General features: G+C 45.6%; 1 protein-coding gene across 1 annotated transcript in view; it reads right to left on the reverse strand.

Annotated features, from left to right (window-relative positions):
• The window catches only part of ARHGAP32 (Rho GTPase activating protein 32), a 269873-nt gene extending 261224 nt beyond the window's left edge, over positions 1–8649 (reverse strand). The window contains exon 1 of the mRNA XM_060160761.1: positions 8242–8649. The gene's annotated coding sequence lies outside the window, so the exon portion shown is untranslated. The remainder of the gene's footprint in view (positions 1–8241) is intronic.
• Positions 8650–9093: the final 444 nt, after the last annotated feature.

Genomic DNA, 9093 nt, shown 5'->3' on the forward strand with positions numbered 1-9093 from the left:
ACTCTGTATGACACTATAATGGTGGATGTATGTCATTATACATTTGTCCAAACCCACAGAATGTACAACACCAAGAATGAATCCTAATAAAACTGCGGACTTTGGGTGGTAATGGTGTGCTGTCACAGCTTCATCAGTTGTAGCTAACGTCCCACCCTGGTGGGGAACGTTGACAGTGGAAGAGGCCGGCAGGATGTGGGAAATACCTGTACCCTCTGCTTGATTTTGCTGTGAGCCTAAAGGTGCTCAAAAAAAAAAAAAAAATCTATTAAGGAAAAAAAAAGAAGAATCACATCATTGTGATTGCAGCCCCGTGAACAAAGGAGAAGACAGAGAAAGACGAGGTTGGAGAGGAAGCAAGGAGCCAGACCATGCACTGCAGACATTCTGGGCATTTTTCATCGTGGTTGGGGCTGTCCTGTGCAGTGCAGGATGCTCCGCATCCCTGGCTTCTACCCACTAGGCGCCAGCAGCACACTCCCCCCACCACCCATCCCCCAGTCCTGACAACCAAAAATGACTCCAGACACTGCCAACTGTCCCCTAAGGGCAAGATCTTCCCCAATTAAAAACCGCTGATACAGGGCCTCCTAAATGGCCACAGTGGAGATTTTGTTTCCATAATAAACCTTTAAGTTTTAGTTTTAGTGTTAAGTGTACTGGAAAGCCAGTAAACAGGTGATACAATCTGATTAACATTTAACATTATTTTTGACTCCTGTTATAGGACAGGTGAGGAGAGTAAGGGCAAGAGTAGAGGCAGCGAAGTCTGCTGGCAGTTTTCCAGAGGAGAAAGGCTGCCAGCCTAGGTGTTAACAGTGAAAAAACTATGAAAAAACGTAGTCACGTCCAGTTTGTATTCTGTAGGTGGAGCTAACGGGACTTTAATATGAGATGAGAAGAAAAAAATGGAGGATAACCCCAGGGGTTTTGGCCTGCACAACTAGTAGACAGTGGTGTCACTTCACTTGAGAAGATGAAGACTCTGGAAAGGTGGAGGGAAGAGTAAATGAAAGAAAGAGAAATTCATAGTTCTGCTTTGTTCACATTACATTTGAGATGTCTATTAGACATCCAAGTGGAGGAATGGCGTTAGATGAGTCTAGAGCTCAAGGGGGAAAAAAAAGGAATCTGAGCTCCCTCAGCATATAAATGGCATCTGAAACCATGAAAATGGATGAAATCACACGAGGAGAGCCCAGGGACACTCCAAATTTTAGAGTGGGGGGTGGGTAGAGATAAGCTGCAAAAAGACATAGAGAATGAATAGCTACGAGGTCAGAGAAAGTAGTTGGCCAATGGGAAATGCTGATGAGAGGTCAATAAGACATAGACACTGCTGATCACTGGCTTTGACAAGACACAGGTCATTGCAGCCTTGATTAAAAACAATGTCAGTGAGTGGAGAAACAAGAGCTCAAACGGATCAGGCTAAAGAGAGAGCCAGTGGTAAGGAAGTAGACACAGCAAACATAAACCTCTCCTGTTGCAAAAGGAAACAAAGAAATTGGGCAATAGTTGAAGGGAAACATTAAGGTGGAGGAGAGGGTGGCTTGACAGAGGTGATTTATTCAGTTAAGGTATTAGGGGCTCCAACAAGACAAAACTGTATTCCTTTCTCACTTAACCACCCAGAGATAAATAAGCAGTAGTAGGGTGGCTCTGCTCCACGAGACCATCCAAGGATCCATCTTACTGATCCATCTCCCCCTAAAGTGCTGCTCTCACCTGCAAGGTTGAATAACATGTACCAGCACTACATTCTCCCGGCAGAAAGGAAGCAGAAAGCAACCTGCTTTCCTTTCTAAGGCCATGACACAGAAATCACTCGCATCACTTCTGGTCCATTTACCCAAACTTCATCATGTGGTCACATCGAGCTGCAAGAGGGAGGCTAGGAAATGTAGTCTAGTTGGGCATCCATGTGCCACAGAAAATCTGGGGCCATATTACTGAAATGAAGTTGCAGAGAATGGCATTTGGTGAACAATTAATCACTGCTGCGAGTAATATAGGGCATGTCTGCATACTAACAGAGATGATCCAGTAAGGAGAGAGTAATAATTTAAGGAAAAAAATAATGGCAGGAGTGAAAGCCTTAAGAAGGGAATAATGAATGAGATCCAGGCCTCAGAGTTACTGACCCAGAAGCAGGGACACTTTGGTCTCCTGTCACTTCTCACATGCTTGACTTTTCCAGAAGAAAAGTTGCCCCTTGAATGCATTTCCAGCAAATTAAAGTAACCCTTTCCTTCTATCCAGTAAATCAAGCAATTATGCAAAATGAGCATAAAAATCTGGCCTGGATTGAGCAGTTCTCACTTGAGCTGTCTCCTAACAGGCTGATTCAAAGATGCTGCCTCTCTGTCAAAGAGAATATGACTAAATTTCAGAGCTGGAGACAGTCTACAAAGCTCATGTTACAAATGTTCAGGGCCACATGGCCACAAAGCCACAAAGTATCCTCTCCAATAGTACACCCAAGTCCTCGAACCGCCAGACCAGGGATCATCCCACTGTCCCCTTGTCTACTCTTTTATAAATATTCTTTTTCATAATATAGTTTATCTCCCCAGTGGAATGAACACTTCCTAAGGGCAGAGACTCAATGCCACCTTCTTTCATATCTATCTTCCACTGCATTTAGCATGGTACAAAATACTCACTTGTACTGAATAGATACTTTTCAATTCACTGATAAAAGAGATTTGGTTTCCTGCATCCTACCGGAGCCAGGATTGTTACCGAATCCGGAAGACCACTGGATTTCAGGTTCTCCTCAGGTAGAAGGTCAATGGAAACTGGGCAAGTGCAAGAGGATGGTCCCTACTTTAAAAAAAAAAAAAAAATCAAAGAATCATGAATTTTGGAGCAAGAAAGGATCTTAGAGACCTGTAGTCTGACCCCTCAATTTACATATAAGGTAAATGAGGTTTAGAGAAATGAATTACTCATCCAAAGTCACAGATTATTTACAGCAGAGCCAAGACAAGAACCCAGGTCCTGACTTCAAGTTCAAATCTCCTTTCTCTGTTAAACAAAGATCTCCTTTGTCTGTCCTTAATATACTAGGTAATTTATAAAGTACACATAATATGTTCTTCAAAACTGTTGAAAATACTACTCATCTTAAGAGTCCTTTTACCACATACCTCTCCAATAAAAAGAGGAAAAGGAATTACTGTTTCCATCCTACACACAAGGGAACAAAAACAACGCAATCAAATGGCCTGCCCAAGACCACAAGGCTGAACCCCAGATAATAAAAATTTTACTATTTTAAGGGAAAATGAATGGAATATTTATTTTAGAATTCTTCCCCAGAATGTGGTGCCTATCTTTCCTAACAGAGACAACGTAAACATATCATATACCACATGGGTCACGTATGCTTTTCCTCTCAGTGCTTTCCATCTCCACAGCCTCCAATACTAATGTATACTATGATCCATGGCATAAAATAAAGTAGTAAATGAATATATGATCAAAAGCCAAATAAAAGGATCTCCCCGAAAATCAGAATTCTACTTCCACTCTGAACATTCTGATTCATAAATTTCTTATGAGAAATTAAACCAAACACCTTGTTTCTCACCTCCTTTTACCTTCCTAAAACAATCTCCTTTAAATAACAAGGAAGTCCCCTTGTCCAGGGATACTATGAAACTATGAACATCTGTTTTACCAAATCTTTACATTTTGCTACCATGAGGAATATTCCCTCTCAACCTGCATCTCTTCAAAGAGGAAATCTCTGGTTGGTTTTGTTGTTTATATGTTTTAACCTCAAAAGAGAATACTGTCTCCTCATGATGGTGGGTCTTCTTTAGGCCTCTACTTTTTTTGAGGTGCTACAATCAGAACCCTGCAGTGTAGTTTTCCAGGGGCTGCAGCTCTACAGTTTGATGAAAGGCCCCCTGCCCCACCAAGGACAGAATGAGGACAGCATGAATGCCCTCCCATGTCTCCCTTGTATCATCCCACTGCATGTAAGCAACACCCGAGGTGTAAAACTGCACAATTTGTAGGATGGCAAGAGTCACACTGGCCCCAATTCTGTTCTGTTTGACTCAGTCAGAACAATGGCCTCTGTTTATTTGCTCACTCTTAGTTTAGGATTAATGTTAAATAAACCAGCACTTGAAGTTGGGAAGCACATCCAATTTGTCAATTGTAAGATAATTTAAACCACATACTTCAGAAAGCAGCTTAACATTGAAGCTTCCAGATAGTACACTAGGTCTTATCTTTAGCGAAAAAAATTAAGTTTTATTATTCCAATTCTGAAGAGGATATTAGATGCTAATGCAAATCATAAGGAAGACTTAGAGTGTCAAATACATTTAAAAAGTTATCTAACGTTGGTCTTATTTAATGTTGTTTCTCAAATATCTGTCTCAAAAAAATAAAAAACAGGGCTTCCCTGGTGGCGCAGTGGTTGGGAGTCCGCCTGCTGATGCTAGGAGACGCAGGTTTGTGACCCGGTCCGGGAGGATCCCACATGCCGCGGAGCGGCTGGGCCCGTGAGCCATGGCCGCTGGGCCTGTGCATCCGGAGCCTGTGCTCCGCAGCGGGCGAGGCCACAGCAGTGAGAGGCCCACGTACAGCAAAAAAAAAAATTAATAAATAAAATTAATAAATAAAAAACAGGAAACATCAAAACCAACATAGAACTGGTATTTAAATTCAGCTTTCAAACATATATTAATACCAAGAAATTATCAAGAACCAGGATCTCTGAAAAAAAGAAAATTACCTTTTCACCCATTCTTAATCATCTAAATAAGCAAGTGATTAATAAGAATACAGTACAACATATGGGAAACTTCTCAAGCTATTCCAATTATCAGTTGTTAACTAAACTGTTTCAGTAAAGGAGAAAATTCCATACCAAGTAGCATACCACTCAGGAGAACAATCCTCTAATACTGGGGCAAGGTGATGTGCAATATTTTAGGCTTATTGTTTACACTAGAATTTATGATCACTGGCATGTATAACTCAGTAAGTACTTACTGTATGCCAAATCGTATTAAGCTTTGACATGTAACATTTCATTTAATCATCACCACAACCTTCTAAGACAGATTCTATATTCTCTGATTACAAAGGAGGTACCTGAACACCAAGATGTTAATTCGTTTGTCCAGGATCAAAGTTTATATCACAGCTGGTACTCAAATACAAGTCCATCTGACTCCAAAGCAAAAATTAGTACCTTTCCAGGGGTCTTAACCCCTATGATGTTATGATAGGAAATAACTCTGTGCTAAGTAAAGCAAAAATTTTAAGTCCTACATCAAAGATTGGCAAACTTTTTCTGGAAAGGGCCAGCTAATAAAATTTGGGGGCTATGCAGGCCATACTGTCTCTGTTGCAAGAAATCAACTCTGCTGCTGTACTGCCAACGCAGCCACAGACAATACACAAACAAGTATGACCGTATCCCAATAAAACTTTATTTATGAGCACTGACATCTGAACTTCATGTAACTTGAACATCATGAAATATTCTTTTTATTTTTTTCAACCATTTAAAAAATTTTCATTCTTAGTTCATAGGCCATACAAAATACAAGCTGCAGGCCAGATCTGGCCTACATGCTGAATTTTGCCAATGTCTGTCCTAAATAATGCAGACAAATATAAAATATTTTTTGCTAAACAGCTCTTTTCATAACTCCTAACTTGTAATCTCCTTTAATATTCTGAACTGATACTTTAAAGAAGCTCAAAGTCTCAATAAACTTGACATCTGTCCCAAAATAATCAAAACTCTGGAGTCCAAAACTGCAGACACCACATATGGATCTCCTAAGAATGAGATAGAATCACACGATTCTGGAACTCAAAGAGATCTAACACATTCTAATTCCTTATGTGCATTTTTTAAAACTGATAGTAAGACATTTAAAACAGCTCAATACTAAGTTTATAGGTAATGACAGTAATACCTTACGCGTATAAGAAGTATTACAAAGCATTTTCACAACCTTTCTCTCATCTGACCCCTCCTCTGTAAGGAAGATAGTGCAAGCCTTCTCATCCCCATTTTACACCTAAGGAAAACAGGCTCAGAAATGTAAATAACTTGCCCAAAGCAGGGACAAGACCACACAGCTACTAAGCAGCATAACTGCAACTATGACCTGATTTCAAGTCCTTGCTGCCTCTTAACTACTTCCATGGACATCAAATTTCACATTAATGGGTTAAACCCTAAAGATTTTCAAGAATATTAGTCAAAATCTTTAAATGCAATGAAAACGTTTAGCTCATTTCATTCGATTTTTATTCTGCTATCACAGTCTTCTGAAGAAAACAGCTGTTAATTCTCGACATTTGTTAAATGCATTTACAGTCAATAGTGAACCTATGTGTACTGTGCAGACAATACACCCAGACCAGCTTAGAAAGGGGAAACACTGCTGAACAAGTCATCTAAACAGAGAATAAGAGAAAGAGAAATGGAGATGAATGAACTGCCATTAAAGTCTTGGCCCAACTGTGGAATAGCTTCTGGTGATTAGAAAATAATGTGGAGGTTAGGAAAAGAAAATAAGAGGAACGAAACTACTGGAATTCAAACCAACATCAAAGACTCTAATGACAGTTGAGCCTGCCTGTCTGCTTCTTGGTCTCGCCCTAGAAAACAAAAAGTTATATAACCAACGAAGGTTCTTCCAACTAACATTTCCTCTGTGGCCCACTTACACCCTATCACCCACCTCAGTGTGCATCACCATACAGTAAAAAACTGGGCTTCCACCCCAGCTAGGTCTGGACAAGTCTCTGTCCAAAGTGCTGCTTTATTCCACGGACGGCTATAGGGACGATGGTATGAAGATAACCAGCTTGAGCACAGTTCCAACCTCACACCGTTCTAGAATACTTATTCTATAAAGCGTCACACACCCAATTTTAGGAATGAAGTAGACTCCAGATATTCCTGAAAATGGTAATCACAACATCATAATATTCCATCTTCACACACAGCCCTATTAAAAAATAATTCACACCAATGAGGGCTTCAAAAACTTTGAGGTCGTGTTGTAGCAATTAAAGCTTCTATTTCCTTCACTCTCAAGTTCAAGGACCAAATGTCAAGATTTCGAGTTAGATTTCAATTTACCCAATAAGGAAAAATATATTAATGAATCACAACCGTCACTACCCAAAAATATTACAACAAATTCAATTACTGATTCAAACTAGCACATTTTCTGGACCCTAAGAGCCACGGCACTCTAGCACCATATGCTTTTTTTCTTCCAACAGAAATACAAATACAGACAACGTTTACAAAAGCAACCAATGTATCCGAAGTTATTCCCATTCAGACTGACTTAAAAGGTCTAAATCTGTGCCAAACAAAACTCTGAAAGAATGGAAAATAAAAGAGATGCTGACAACAATGCAATGTGGCCCAGCTGCCAGCTATCCATGTAGCATCATGCAGTGCCCCAAGCAGTTTAAAAGCAGACTGCAATTCTGCATGCGGATCAAAATTATAATGATCCAAATTCTATTTCCTAAAAGATAACTATCAAACTGCATCCCAAGCATCCTGCTGGGGGTCTCCTCCTCCCCCCCCCCACCTTCCTTAAGCTTCAGCAACAGAAGGTGGAGTTATAAAGGGTCCAAAAGTAGACTACAGCTAAGAAATCAGCTTTGACTTTCTCCCTCTACCGTTTCTCGTCATCTGTTTGGGTAATTTTTTAATATGAATATTTACTCAAGTCAACAAATCGAGAAAGGCAAGAAGGGGGCGTGGGGGGTGATGGCGGGGGAAAAGGGCACTAAGTCACCAGCACCGTCCAATGTGCAGCGGCAACTTCAGCCAATTAGAAAGATGAGAGGGAAAACTCCACGGGTGAGCCGGCGAGCACGGCAGGGGGCGGGCACGGCGAGGACGCCCCCGGAGCCCCCCAGGCCCGCTGCCCGCGCCTCGGGTCCGGAGCGCCGCAGCAGGCCAGGAACCGCCCGGCCCGGTCCGACGAGGCCGCGGGGAAGCGGCAGGCGCGGGAGGCAGCGGCCCGAGCGCGGTCCGCCTCGGGAGGCCAGAGACGGAGTCGGCGGGGACCGGGGAAACCCGAGATGGCCTTCTAAGAACATTCGATCCCGAACCTTTACTTTAAAAAGAATTTCTCCCGACAAGGAAACTCAGGCCCCCGCAGCCTTCCCCTGCGGCGCCTGCCCACGTCACCGGCGCCCCCGGCCCTCCCGCGGCCCCCGCCTTACCGAGCCCCGCGGCCCCGCCGCGCTGCCGCGGCGTCGCTGCGCCCCGCTCGCCGCTCCGTGTCTGTCCTGCGGGGCGCCGGGCCCGACGCCCTCCTCCTCCTCCTCCTCGTCCTCGTCCTCTTCCTCGTCCCGGTCCTCGCCGCTGCCGAGCACCGCCCGCGCGCCGAGCCTAGCGCCTGGCCGCCCAGGGCAGCCGCGGGGGCTCGGCCGGGCGCCCCCCGCGCCAGCGCCTCATCCCGCCGCGTCGCCCCGTCAGGCTCGGGGGCGGGGACGCCGGGCTCCGGGCCGCGGCCTCGGAGTCCCCACCTCCGACACGCACCGCGCTCGCCCTCACCCGGCCGAGTCGGCCCCGGGGACGCGGTCCTCCGGCTCCAGGCCCCTCGCCCGCCGCCTTCGGGCCGCCCCCGCAGCGCCCCCGCCCCGCTCGCGGCGCGCGTGCCCGCCGGAGGCCCGCCGCTGGCCCGGCCTCCGCCTCCCGCGCTCCGCCTCCTCCAGCGCCCGCGACGCCCGCAGCGGGGAGAAGAGGCGCGCCGCCGCGGTCGCGGGCACGAGCACGCGCGAGGAGGGCGGGCGGAGCGCGCGCGCGGCCGAGGCCGGCGGGGGCGCGCCCGGGCCTCGCCTGCCGTTGTCCCGGGAGCGCACGTGCGCGGCGGGGGTGCTGCGAGAGGCGCGCGGCTCGGCCCACCCCCCCCACCCCGAGGCTCTGGGGCCGGCGGGGCGCGGGAACGCGGCACGGACGCCGGTTCGGGGGTTTGGGCGAGGTCTGCAGCTTCGGCTTCTGCACTGTGCTGCGGTGCAAAAACACAGAACCTGCCGCAGCAGCAGCAGCAGCAGCAGGAAGAGACTTCCTCC

The sequence above is a fragment of the Lagenorhynchus albirostris genome, chromosome 9, assembly GCF_949774975.1.
Source record: "Lagenorhynchus albirostris chromosome 9, mLagAlb1.1, whole genome shotgun sequence".
Taxonomy (NCBI): domain Eukaryota; kingdom Metazoa; phylum Chordata; class Mammalia; order Artiodactyla; family Delphinidae; genus Lagenorhynchus; species Lagenorhynchus albirostris.